Source organism: Bubalus kerabau, chromosome 10 (assembly GCF_029407905.1).
Source record: "Bubalus kerabau isolate K-KA32 ecotype Philippines breed swamp buffalo chromosome 10, PCC_UOA_SB_1v2, whole genome shotgun sequence".
Classification (NCBI taxonomy): Eukaryota; Metazoa; Chordata; class Mammalia; order Artiodactyla; family Bovidae; genus Bubalus; species Bubalus kerabau.
The window spans coordinates 60,083,055-60,097,604 of NC_073633.1; positions in this window are offsets into that span (position 1 = coordinate 60,083,055).

Here is a 14,550-nt window from a genome sequence, read left to right on the forward strand (position 1 = left end):
CTTGAGTAGAGTTTGGAATTGCAGATATACGATGTTATATAAAAGAAGAAGAGAAAGAAACAGAGGGAAAAAAAAGAAAAAAAAAATCACAGAAATTATAAAAAAAAAAACTATAGGTACAAAATTGATAACATATACCAAAAGGCTAAAATTAAAAATCTAGAGTAGAGTTTGGAATTTCAAAAATACAATGTTAAAAAAAAGAAGAAGAAGAAAAATAAAGAGAGAAAACAAACAAACCAACAAAAACAATGTTGCAAAAATTATAAAGAAAATACAGGTACAAAATTGATATCAAATACCAAAAAGCATAAATTAAAAATCTTGAGTAGAGTTTGGAATTGCAGATATATGATGTTATATAAAAGAAGAAGAGAAAGAAAGAGAGGAAAAAAAAGTCACAGAAATTATGAAAAAAACTATAGGTACAAAATTGATAACATATACCAAAAGGCTAAAATTAAAAATCTAGAGTAGAGTTTGGAATTTCAAAAATACAATGTTAAAGAAAAGAAGAAAAAGAAAAAAAAAAACCAAAAAAAAATGGTCAAAAAATTACAAAATATATATATGAAGTTTGCTGAAGAAGAAAAAAAATAGGTTCTTTTTTTTTTTTTTGCAAAGTAATAGTTATAAAAGTGAAAATTAAAGGACAATAGTGGACTTAAAATGTTTTTTAAAAAAAATTAAAAAAAAAAGAAAGAAAGATTGATCGTAAAAATAGTAAAAATATATCTAGGTCTTTCTCTGGTTTTGTTGTGAGTATTGTGGGTTCAGTTCATTTTTGGCTAGTTCCTTAGTCCGACTTATATTTCTCAAGATCTATAGGCCCCTTCCTATGTAATCCGTAGTAACCACAGGGTTTTAATCTATGGCCTGTAGCTTCCAAGGCGTTTCCCTCTGTTATAGCTTCTTCTGTTTGCTGGTCTCTTCAGTGTCTGGTTCCCGCCCCGACACAAAGGGGACGGTTGAGGACACAATTTTTTTTTTTTTTTTTTTTTTATTTAGGCTCACTTGTTCAGCCGCGCTGTGGGGAGGGAGGGAGGGATGCTGCAAACAGATAACACTGGCGTGCGCTCGCAGTGCCTCAGCCACACTGGGTCTGCCCCCACTCACGGCGCGTGTAGCCTCCCTGCCCACACTGCTCGGGCTCTAGGTTGTTCCGCCAGGAACAATCAGAGGCCGGCCCTGGGCTGAGCTCCCAGGTCCAAGCCGCTCAGGTTCAGGCACTCGGGTAGTCCTCAGAGGCGCAGACTCGGTTGGGCCTGCGTTTTGTGCTCTTCCCAGATCCGAGCAGCTCAGGTGATGAGGTGTTTGGCGGGCGCCAATGCTGCGACTTATCGCCTCCCCGCCACTCGGTTATCTGGGTGTAAAACCGGCGCACCTTCTCAGGTAGATGTTGACCGTCCAGACCCCCAAGAAGTTTTAGTTAGCAAAGAAGCCTGCTTACAGTTTTATAGATAGTGTCTCTCTTGGGCTGCGATTGCCCCCTTACGGCTCTGGCTGCCTGTCACCGGAGGGGGAAGGTCTGCAGCCGGCTATCTCTGTTCAGTCCTTTGTTCTGTGCGCGGGCCTGGCGGTGTCTTAGGTTAGGGCTGGCTTTTCGCGTGGTAGATATCCCACAGTCTGGTTTGCTAGCCCAAATTATTTCGCTCAGATAGCGCTCAGGACATTCGGCCCGATTCTTACTCTAAGGGACACAGCCCGCGCCGCGCTTCCCTGCCCAGCCCCCGCTTGCTAATGCCGTGTGCAGGCGTCTGCGCTGCTTCTCCACTGGGGGAGTTACCGTAGGGCTCACAATCTGCGATTTTTAATTGTTTATTTATTTATTTTTTTCCTCCCTTTTATGTTGCCCTCTGTGCTTCCAAATCTCGGCACAGATTCGGCAGTGAGAAGGTTTCCTGGTGTTTGGAAACTTCTCTCTTTTTAAGACTCCCTTCCCGTGACGGAACTCCATCCCTCCCTCTTTTGTCTCTTTTTTTTGTCTTTTATATTTTTTCCTACCTCCTTTCGAAGAGTTGGGCTGCTTTTCTGGGTGCCTGATGTCCTCTGCCGGCATTCAGAAGTTGTTTTATGGAATTTACTCGATGTTTAAATGCTCTTTTGATGAATTTGTGGGGGAGGAAGTGTTCTCCCCGTCCTACTCCTCCGCCATCTTGGCTCCTCCCCCCAGATTTTTTTTTTTGTGTTTGAAGACTTACTATAAAAAAGGGAAGGTGATATATGTCACTAATTCATTTTTATATTGCTTACATACTGAGATGATAATGTTTTGGATTTATTGGATTAAATAATATATATTATTTATTTTAGTTTCTAGGGCTGCTGTAACAAAGTGGCCACATGGACTGTAGCTTGCCAGACTCCTCTGTCCATGCAGTTTTCCAGGCAAGAATACTGGAGTGGGTTACCATTTCCTCCTCCAGGGGATCTTCCTGACCCAGGAACCCAACCCACATACCTTGTGCCTCCTGCATTGGCAGCTGGATTCTTCACCACCAGTGCCACTTGGGGGTAGACTGAGTAACTTAAACACCAGAAATGGATTTTCCTACAGATCTGGAGCCTAGAAGTCCAGGGTCTAGATGTCAGCGGAGTCTGTTTCTTCTGAGGCCTCTCGTATTGGCTTTTAGATGGCTGTCCTCTCCACGTATCTTCATGTTGTCATTCCTCTGTATGTCTGTGTCCTAATTGCCTCTTTTTGTAAGGACATTAGTCTCACTGAAGTAGGGCCCATCCCAGTGACCTCCTTTTAACTTAATTAAGATAAGACCTCTTTAAAGGTCCTAACTCCAGATCCAGTCACATTCTGAAGTACTGGAGATTAGGATTTCAACATATGAATTGGAGGATGGGTGCTCATTCACCCTATATTATTATTAAAATTAAACTCACCTGTTTCTTTTTATTTTTTAAAAATGTGCCTACTATAAAATTTAAAATTATACATGTGGCTGCATTAGATTTCTGTTGGACAGGGTTACACTAGACTATAACTCCAAAAGGGCAGACTCCTTTAAATGTTGTGAGTGCCAAAGAATTGATGCTTTTGAACTGTGGTGTTGGAGAGGACTTTTGAGAGTCCCTTGGACTGCAAGGAGATCCAACCAGTCCATGCTAAAGGAAATCAGTCCTGAATATTCATTGAAAAAACTGATGTTGAAGTTGAAACTCCAATACTTTGGCCACCTGATGCAAATAACTGACTCATTTGAGAAGACCCTGATGCTGGGAAAAATTGAAGGCGGGAAGAGAAGGGGATGGCAGAAGATGAGATGGTTGGATGGCAATGAACTCAATGAACATGAGTTTGCGTAAACTCTGGGAATTGGTGATGGGCAGGGAGGCCTGGCATGCTGCAGTCCATGGGGTCACAACAAGTCAGACGTGACTAAGCAACTGAGCCGAACTGAACTGAACTGAATTGAGTTTCCTATCATCTTGGACAGTTCAGTCGCTCAGTCGTGTCTGACTCAGTGACCTCATGAACCGCAGCACGCCAGGCCTCCCTGTCCATCACCAACTTGCGGAGTTTACCCAAACTCATGTCCACTGAGTCGGTAATGCCATCCAACCATCTCATCCTCTGTCATCCCCTTCTCCTCCCACCATCAATCTTTCCCAGCGTCAGGGTCTTTTCAAATGAGTCAGCTCTTCACATCAGGTGACCAAAGCATTGTAGTTTCAGCTTTAGCATCATTCCTTCCAAAGAACACCCAGGGCTAATCTCCTTTAGAATGGACTGGTTGGATCTCCTTGCAGTCCAAGGGACTCTCAAGAGTCTTCTCCAACACCACAGTTCAAAAGCATCAATTCTTCAGTGCTCAACTTTCTTTATAGTCCAACTCTGACATCCATACATGACTACTGGAAAAACCATAGCCTTGACTAAACAGACCTTTGTTGGCAAAGTAATGTCTCTGCTTTTTAATATGCTATCTAGGTTGGTCATAACTTTTCTTCCAAGGAGCAAATGCCTCAATTTCATGGCTGTAGTCACCATCTGCAGTGATTTTGGAGCCCCACCAAATAAGGTCTGTCACTGTTTCTACTGTTTCCCCATCTATTTGCCATGAAGTGATGGGACCAGATGCCATGATTTAGTTTTCTGAATGTTGAGTTTTAAACCAACCTTTTCACTCTCCTCTTTCACTTTCATCAAGAGGCTCTTTAGTTCTTCGCTTTCTGCCATAAGGGTGGTGTCATCTGCATATCTGAGGTTATTGATATTTCTCCTGGCAATCTTGATTCCAGCTTGGGCTTCATCCAGCCCAGCGTTTCTCATGATGTACTCTGCATATAAGTAAAATAAGCAGGGTGACAACATACAGCCTTGACGTACTCCTTTTCCTATTTGGAACCAGTCTGTTGTTCCATGTCCAGTTCTAACTGTTGCTTCCTGACCTGCATACAGAGCCTGCCACAAATACAAGCTTGATCACAGTGGTTGAATGTCAAATAAATGAGCACTATAGGCAATAGGTAGGGTGAGAGAGGATTTTAGGTGTGCATCTCTATAAGATCCCTTGACCTGGTGTTTACCTGAGTAGCTTGTGGTTGGCTGCATTGCTACCATGAAGGAGGAAAATAATAGCCATCCTGACAGCTGTCTAACAGTGCAGAGGTGAGTCTGGCTGGGGCAGTGGTAGTTTACAGTTGGTGCAGGCAGGCATACTGGTCTTCAAGCCTTCTCCCCTTCTTAGCATCCTTCTCCACTTTGAGACCTATGTGCTAGAATGAAAGGAGGCAGGTCTTGAGGGTTGCTGTCAAGAGGGGTACATACTATAATATCAGAGGATTTCTGAAGTTCCCAGGAGGTCACAACATAGAGTCTTCTTTCACAAAAGTGATTTAAAAAGACTATTTCAAAAATGTTTTGAAAAATTAAATGAGCTAAGTTTCTTGAAAAATGTGAAATTACAAAATGATGTAAGAAGAAAGAATTTTTGAGTCTGAAGTGGTGATTAAAGGCCCTCATTCCCAAAAGCTTTAGACAAAAATGGCTTTATGGGAGAGTTCTACCAAATTTTCAAGGAAAGAAAATCAATGTTATATATACATTTTAGAAATAAAGAGGAAAACCTCTCAACTAATTTTCTTTTTAGGGTAGTATGACCTTAAGCCAAATAAAGACAGCACAGGGAAAGATAATTATAGGTCTGCTTAAGAATGCCATGTGAAAATTCCAGATAATCATCCTTAAGTCCATTGGTATATTACAGATATCAGATCAAGTAAGGATGGTTTAGCTTCAGAAATGCCAATTCAGTATCTTAATTTTCTAATAACTTTTTCACGGTTGTTTTGATATATGCAGTACAAGCTTTCAATAAACTTCAACATCTATTAATAATTCAAAAACAATTCTGCTGCCTGGCTCTCACCATGTCAGTTGAGTTACATGCTTCCCACGAGTCAATTGCGTTTGTTCCCAAAGCTCTTTGTACTAGTTGTACTTGATATTGTAATTATGTACTTTAGTTAAATATTATATAAACCAAAGTATGAAAAGAGAATTGTTTTGCTGAAAGCTCCATTGAATATTTTGGAAAGATTTGCTAAAGGTAAACCACTAATAAATATTGCTATCAGATCATTGTCATTTCTATCATATTAAAAGCAAAGGCTTCGGTCCTACATCAAAAGATTGATCAATGAATATGGATTTAATAAGTTAAAACAAAAATTCTAATGAGTGCATCATTTTGTATAATTCCCGATCCTTACTGGCTTTTATTCATTTACTAATTGTTACCAATAATGTGAGATACAAGGGCTCTCATTGTATTATTTTGAAAAACAACACTGTCTGAATTCCAAGTATCACCCCTTCCATTCTTTTCAACCTCTCATTTGATTATGAAGAGGACTTGTAAGTGAATTAATACGCTTTCATCCTACCTCGCCTGCTGTGTCACTGAATGCGTAGGAGCGAGGATGTGTTAGACTGTCTATGTTAGGACGCCCCCCTCTCTTGCTCACTGAAATTATTAAATCTACAAGAAGTCAAAAATTTCAGGCTCCTAAACATTCCCATTTATTTTGTGTCACTTCTGAAACTGTTTTCTCATCATTCTCTCAACTTTGTATTCCTGAGTCTGAATAAAAATACAGTATCTGAAACCTCTCTCTGTTCCCCTTTTGCCCTAGATCTCAGTCACTAGAACTATTTTTTTCTTGTTGTTGTGGAAATGTACTGGGATACCATTCTATAACTTCTTTCTTAGAATTGTGCAAATTGAAATACTATTCCAGAACCCAGATTTCTGGAAAAATAACAGTGTTTCAACTTTTTTTTCTTATGATAAGAGGGAATTTTGGAAAAAAGCATCATAGAAGGTTGCTAAATATGATTTAGTTATGGACGCTTGCTGGACTCTTGCCCATCACTTTCTTTCTTGATATAGGTAAAAACTATGTATTTTCTCCTCTTGCAGTGTGTATAGAGAAAACCAGAAGTGGAGAGTAAAATAGGAGATGGTCAAGGTGCAGAGTTTCTTTTTAAAGGGCCTCCTTGATATATAATCCACATATCATACAATTCAAGCATTTAAAGTGTACAATTCAGAACTTTCTTGGAGGTCCAGTGGTTAAGACTTCACAGTTCCATTGCAACGGGTGCAGGTCTGATCACTCATTGAAGAACTAAGATCCTGTATGCCACATAGTGTGGCAAAGAAAAAAGGGTATGATTCAGTGGATTTTGGTACTTATCATAATTTTTTTTCCAGTTTTATTGAGACTGGTGTACAGCTTTGTATACATTTGTGTACAACATAATGATTTGACTTACCTATTATACATCATGAGATAATTATCATAATAAGCTTAGAGAGCATTCACTCTCTCATATAGATACAGAATAAAAGAAAAAGAATAAATTCTTTCCCTTGTAGTGAGAACATCTAGGATTTACTTCCTTAACAGCATTCTAATATAACATACATCAGTACTAATTATATTAATCCTGCTGAACATTGCATCTCTAGTATTTATTAATCTTATAACTTGGAAGTTTTTACCTTTTGATCACCATCATCCAGTTCTCCTTCCCCCTACCTGTCACCTCTGGTGACCACAGATCTGATCTCTTTTTTTCTGAGTTTGTTTTTCAAAGTATAATTGACCTTATAGGTCAATTACATATTAGTTTCTTGTGGACCCTATGGTGATTTTGATATTTCTATTCATTACAAATTGATCACCACAATAAATCTAGTTACCATCTATTGCAACACAAATATGTTACATTATTATTGACAGTATTCCCCATGCAGTGCATTTCATCCCTATTACTCATTTATTTTATACCTGGAAGTTTGTACCTCTTAATCTTCCTCACGTTTTTGCTCATCCCTGTTCTGACAAGCACCAGTTTGTCTTCTGTATCTGTGACTCTAATTCTTATGTGTTTTTTTGTTTTGTTTTGTTTTGTTTACAACAAAAATTTATTCATTTTTGTTTTTTGTTCATGGGGTTCTCAAGGCAAGAATACTGAAGTGGTTTGCCATTCCCTTCTACAGTGGACCACATTTGTCAGAACTCTCCACCATGACCTGTCCGTGTTGGGTGACCCTACACAGCATGGCTCATAGTTTCATTCAGTTAGACAAGGCTGTGGTCCATGTGATCAGATTGGTTAGTTTTCTGTGATTGTGGTTTTCAGACTGCCGGGATAAGAGGCTTATAGAAGTTCCTGATAGGAGAGACTGACTGAGGGGGAAACTGGGTCTTGTTCTGATAGGCAGGGCCATGCTCAGTAAATCTTTAATCCAATTTTCTGTTGATGGGTGGAGCTGTGTTCCCTCCCTGCTATTTACCTGGGGCCAAACTATGGTGGAGGTAATGAAGATAATGGTGATCCCTTAAAAGATCCCATGCATGTGCTGCTACACTCAGTGCCCCTAATCCTGCAGCAGGCCACCACCAATCCACGCCTCTGCCAAAGACTCCCAGACACCCACAGGCAAGTCGAGGACAGTCTGTTGTGGAGTCACTGCTCCTTTCTTCTTGGTCTTGGTGCACAAGTTTCCGTTGTGCCCTCCAATAGTCTATTTCCCAGTCCACTGTAAGTTCTGGCAGCTGTATGGTGGGGTTAACAGAGACCTCCTCCAAGATGGCTTATGCCATCCCCAAGTCTGCTGCACCCAGAGCCCCTGTCCTTGCGGCAGACCACTGCTTACCCGAACCTCCACAGAAGATGCTCAAACACAGTTCTGTCTCAGTCTCTGTGGGGTCCTTGGGTCTTGGTGCACACAAGATTTGTTTGAGCCCTCTGAGTGTCTCTGGCTGCTGCTGCTGCTAAGTCGCTTCAGTCATGTCCAACTCTGTGCGATCCCATAGACGGCAGCCCACCAGGCTCCCCCATCCCTGGGATTCTCCAGGCAAGAATACTGGAGTGGTTGCCATTTCCTCCTCCAATGCATGAAAGTGAAAAGTGAAAGTGAAGTCGCTCAGTCGTGTCCGATCCTCAGCGACCCCATGGACTGCAGCCTACCAGGCTCCTCCGTCCATGGGATTTTCCAGGCAGGAGTACTGGAGTGGGGTGCCATTGCCTTCTTCGTCTCTGGCAGGAATGGGGTTTGATTCTAACATGAATTCACCCCTCCTACCGTCTTGCTGGGACTTTTCCTTTGCCCTTGGATGTGGGGTATCTCCTCACAGCCGCTCCAGTGCCTACTGTCTTACTGGGATTTCTCTGACCTTGGACGTGGGGTATCTCCTCTGCTTGCTGCTCCAGTGACCTGCCTCTTGAGAAATCTGTATGCAGGTCAGGAAGCAACAGTTAGAACTGGACATGGAACAACAGACTGGTTCCAAATAGGAAAAGGAGTACATCAAGGCTGTGCTTATTTAACTTATATGCAGAGTACATCATGAGAAATGCTGGGCTGGATGAAGCACAAGCTGGAATCAAGATTGCCGGGAGAAATATCAATAACCTCAGATATGCAGATGACACCACCCTTATGGCAGAAAGTGAAGAAGAACTAAAGAGCCTCTTGATGAAAGTGAAAGAGGAGAGTGAAAAAGTTGGTTTAAAGCTCAACATTCAGAAAACAAAGATCATGGCATCTGGCCCCATCACTTCATGGCAAAAAGATGGAGAAACAGTGGCAGGCTTTTTTTGGGGGGGGGCTCCAAAATCACTGCAGATGGTGACTGCAGCCATGAAATTAAAAGATGCTTACTCCTTTGAAGGAAAGTTATGACCAACCTAGACAGCATATTAAAAAGCAGAGACATTACTTGGCCAACAAAGGTCCATCTAGTCAAGGCTATGGTTTTTCCTGTGGTCATGTATGGATGTGAGAGTTGGACTATAAAGAAAGCTGAGCACCAAAGAATTGATGCTTTTGAAGTGTGGTGTTGGAGACGACTCTTGAGAATCCCTGGGACTGCAAGGAGATCCAGCCAGTCCATCCTAAAGGAATTCAGTCCTGAATATTCATTGGAAGGACTGATGTTGAAGCTGAAACTCCAATACTTTGGCCACCTGATGCGAAGAGCTGACTCATTTGGAAAGAGCCTGATGCTGGGAAAGATTGAAGGCCGGGGGAGAAGGGGACAACAGAGGATGAGATGGTTGGATGGCATCACTGACTCAATGGACATGAGTTTAAATAACCTCCAGGAATTGGTGATAGACAGGGAGGCCTATTATGCTGCAGTCCATGGGATCACAAAGAGTCGGACACGGCTGAGCGACTGATCTGAACTGATTTTTGTTTTTTAGATCCATTGTGTGAGTGAACTCACATGGTGCTTCTTTTTCTTTGTGTGAATCGTTTCACTTAGCATGATACCTTCCAGATCCATCTGTGTTGTTGCAAATAGCAAGATTTCATTTTTTTTTAATAGCTGAGTAATACTCCATTGTTTATATATATCACGTCTTCTTTATCCATTAGGTTGCTTCTGTATCTTGGCTATTGTGAACAATGCTAATACACACAGGGATCCTTATATCTTTTCAAATTAGTGTTTTGTTTTCTTAGGAAAAAAATATCCAGAGTGGGATATGGTGGTTCGATTTTTTTAATTTCACAAGGAACCTCCAAACTGTTTTCTGTAGTGGTTGTACCAGGTTACATTCTGAGTGCAGAAGGGTTCCTTTTTTCTCTACATCCTCACCGGCATTTATTATTTGTTGACTTTTGGGTAATAGCCATTCTGACAGAGGTATAAGATTTTTTAGTTTTGATTTTCATTTCTCTGATTATTAGTGATGTTGAACACCTTTTTATGTGACTGTTGGCTATCTGTAGGTCTTCTTCAGAAAAATGTCTATTCAGGTTCTTTGCCCATTTTGAATTGATTTTTTTTTATTCAAATTGTATGAGTTCTTTGTATATTTTGGATATTAACCCTTATCAGATATGTAATTTGTCAATATCTTCTTTCAATCAGTAAGTGGCCTTTTCATTTTATTGACAGTTTCCTTCACCATGCAAAAGCTTTTTAGTTTGATGTGTTCTCATTTGCTTGTTTTTGCTTTTCTTTTCCTTGTCTGAGGAGACAGAGGCAAAAAATATTTTTAAGCACAGTACTACAGAGTATATGTCTTACATATTATTATAGGAGTTTTATGGTTTAGGTCTTATGTTTAAGTCTTTAATCCATTTTGAGTTAATTTTTATACATGATTTGAGTAATCCCATTATATTCTTTTGCATGTATCTGTCCAGTTTTCCCAATACCATTTATATATGAGGCCATCTTTTTGATACCGTATATTCTTGCCTTCTTTGTCATAGATTAATTGACCATGTAAGTGTGGGTTCATTTCTCATTTTTCTATTATTTTCCCATGATATTTGTGCTTGTTTTGTGCCAGTACCTTACTATTTTGATTACTATAGCTTTGTAGTAGAGTTTGACATCAGGAAGTGTGTTTCTTCCATTTTTGTTCTGCTTTCTCAAAGATGTTTTGGCTATTTGGGATCTTTTGTATTGGGTTGGCCAAAAGGTCTGTTTGTTTTTTTCCGTAAGATGCTCTGGTAGTATTTAGTTGTCTTTAACTTCATTCAAAACAATTTTTTTAGATTGTATTGTGACAGTTATCATATCAGTGTGCACTTAAAAACCCTTATCAAAATTGGTGAATTTTTGTGTTGCTTATTGAAGGTGGAAGAAAAAAGCAACATTTTTTGCCATGTTAGGTTTTATTATTTAAAGAAAGGTGAAAATGCAACTGAAACACAGAAAAAGATTTGTGCAATGTATGGAGAAGGTGCTGTGACTGATCAAATGTATCAAAATGGCTTGTGAATTTTTGTACTGGAGATTTCTCGCTGGATGATGCTCCATGGTTGGGTAGACCAAGTGACATTGATAGCAATCAAATTAAGATATTAATTGAGAATAATAAATGTTGTACCACATGGGAGATAGCCAACTTACTCAAAATATACAAATAAAGCATTGAAAATCACTTATACTAGCTTAGTTATGTTCATTGATTTGATGTTGGGTTCCACCTAAGTGAAAAAACCCTTTTTGACCATATTTCTGCATGTGATTCTCTACTGAAACATAATGAAAATATTTTGTTTTTAAAACAAATTGTGATGGTTGATGGAAAGTGGATACTGTACAAACCTGGGGAACAGAAGAGATCATGGTCAAAGTGAAATGAACCACTACCAACTACACCAAAGGCCGGTCTTCAAAGAAGGTGACATTATATATATGGTGGGATAGGAAGAGAGTCCTCCATTATGAGCTCCTTCTGGAAACCAAACAATTAATTCCAGCAAGTACTGCTCCCAATGAGACCAGCTGAAAGCAGCACTCATTAAAAAGTGCCCAGAATTAGTCAAGAGAAATTACATAACCTTCCATCAGAATAATGCAAGACTGCATATTTCTTGGATGAGCAGGCAAACACTGTTACAGCTAGGCTGGGAAATTCTGAAGGCTTTATTCACTGGATACTGCACCTTCGGGTGCCCATTTATTTTGGTTTTTACAAAATTCTCTTAATGGAAAAAATTTCAATTTCCTGGAAGATTGTAAAGAGCGCCTGGAACAGTTCTTTGCTCAAAAAGATAAGAAGGAAGATAGAATTATGAAGTTGCCTGAAAAATGGCAGAGGGTAGTGCAACAAAGTTGTGAGTACATTTTTCAGTTAGGTTCTTTGTGAAAATGAAAAATGTGGAAAAAATTGTTACTTAAAAAAGCTGAAGCAACTTTTTAGCCAACCCAGTATTTCCATACAAATTTTAGAATTGTTTGTTCTAGTTTTGTGAAAAATGCCATTGGTATTTTGGTATGGATTGCATTGAATCTGTAGATTGCCTTGGGTAGTATGGTCATTTTAACAGTAAGTTGTTGTTGTTCAGTCTCTCAGTTGTGTCTGACTCTTTGTGACCCCATGTACTACAGTACCCCGGGCTTCCTTGTCCTTCACTGTCTCCCAGAGTTTGCTCAAACTAATGGCCATTGAGTCGATGATGCCATCCAACCATCTCATCCTCCGGTCACCCCCTTCTCCTCCTGTCCTCAGTCTTTCCTAGCATCAGGGTCTTTTCCAATGGGTTGGATTGTCACATCAGATGGCCAGAGTATTGGAGATTCAGTTTCACCATCAGTCCTTCTAATGAATATTTAGGGTTGATTTCCTTTAGAATGGACTGGTTTGACCTCCTTGCTGTCCAAGGGACTCTCAAGAGTCTTCTCCAGCACCATAGTTTGAAAGCATCAATTCTTCAGCACTCAGACTTCTTTATGGTCTAACTCTCACATCCATACATGACTACTGGAAAAACCATAGCTTTGACTATACAGACCTTTATTGGCAAAGTGATGTCTCTGCTTTTTAATAATCTGTCTAGGTTTGTCATAGCTTTTCTTCTAAGGAGCAAATGTCTTTTAATTTCATGGGTGCACTCACTGTCTGTAGTAATTTTCTATCCTAAGAAAATAAAGTTTTTCACTGTTTCCATTTTTTCCCCCTTCTGTTTGCCATGAAGTGATGAGACCAGATGCCATAATCTTAGTTTTTTGAATGTTGAGTTTTAAGCCAGTTTTTTCACTCTCCTCTTTCACCTTCATTAAGCGGCTCTTTAGTTCCTCTTCTCTTTTTGCCATAAGGGCAGTGTCATCTGCATATTGGAAGTTATTGATATTTCTCCCAGCAATCTTGAATCCATCTTGAGTTTCATCCAGCCCTGCATTTTGCATGATGTACTCTGCATATAAGTTAAATAAGCAGGGTGAAAATATACAGCCTTGACGTACTCCTTTCCTGATTTGGAACCAGTCTGTTCTATGTCCAGTTCTAACTGTTGCTTCCTGACTTGCAAACAGATTTCTCAGGAGGGAGGTCAGGTGGTCTAGTATTCCCATCTCTTTAAGAATTTTCCACAGTTTGTTGTGATCCACACAGTCAAAGGCTTTAGTGTAGTCAGTTAAGCAAAAATAGATGTTTTCCTGGAATTCCCGTGCTTTTTCTATGATTCAATGGATGTTGTCAGTTTAATCTCCCGTTATTCTGCCTTTTCTAAATCCAGCTTGTACATCTGGAAGTTCTTGGTTCACATACTGTTGAAACCTAGCTAGAAGGATTTTGAGCATCACCTTGCTAGCATGTGAAATGAGCTCAATTGTGTGATCATTTGAACATTCTTTGGCCTTGCCCTTTTTTTGGAGTTGGATTGGAATGAAAACTGACCTTTTCCAGTCCTGTGGCCACTGCTGAGTTTTCCAAATTTGCTGGCATATTGAGTGCAGCACTTTCACAGCATCATCTTTTAGAATTTGAAATAGCTCAGCTGGAATTCCATCACCTCTGCTAGCTTTGTTAATAGTAATGCTTCTTAAGGCCCCCTTGACTTCACAGTCCATGATGTCTGGCTCTAGATGGGTTGTCCAGGTCATTATGACCCACTTTTGTACAGTTCTGTGTATTCTGGCCAGCTCTTCTTAATATCTTCTGCTTCTATTAGGTCTATACCATTTCTGTCCTTTATTGTGCTCATCTTTGCATGAAGTGTTCCCTTGGTATCTCTAATTTTCTTGAAGAGATCTCTAGTCTTTCCCAATCTATTGTTTTCCTCTATTTCTTTGCATTGTTCAGATAAGAAGGCTTTCTTATCTCTCCTTGCTATTGTTAGGAACTCTGCATTCAGATGGATATATCTTACCCTTTCTCCTTTGCCTTTTACCTCTCTTCTTTTCTCAGGCTATTTGTAAGTCCTCCTCAGACATCCATTTTGCCTTCTTGTATTTCTTTGTCTTGGGGATGGTCTTGATCCCTTCCTCTTGTACAATGTCATGAACCTTCATCCATAGTTCTCCAGGCACTCTGTTTATCAAATATAATCCCTTGAATCTATTTGTCATTTCTACTGTATAATCATAAGGGATTTGATTTAGGTCACACCTTAATGGTCTAGTGGTTTCCTCTACTTTCTTCAATTTAAATTTGAATTCATGATCTGAGCCACAGTCAGCTCCTGTCTTGTTTTTGCTGACTGTATAGAGCTTCTCCATCTTTGGCTGCAAAGAATATAATCAGTCTGATTTTGGTGTTGACCATTTGCCTTC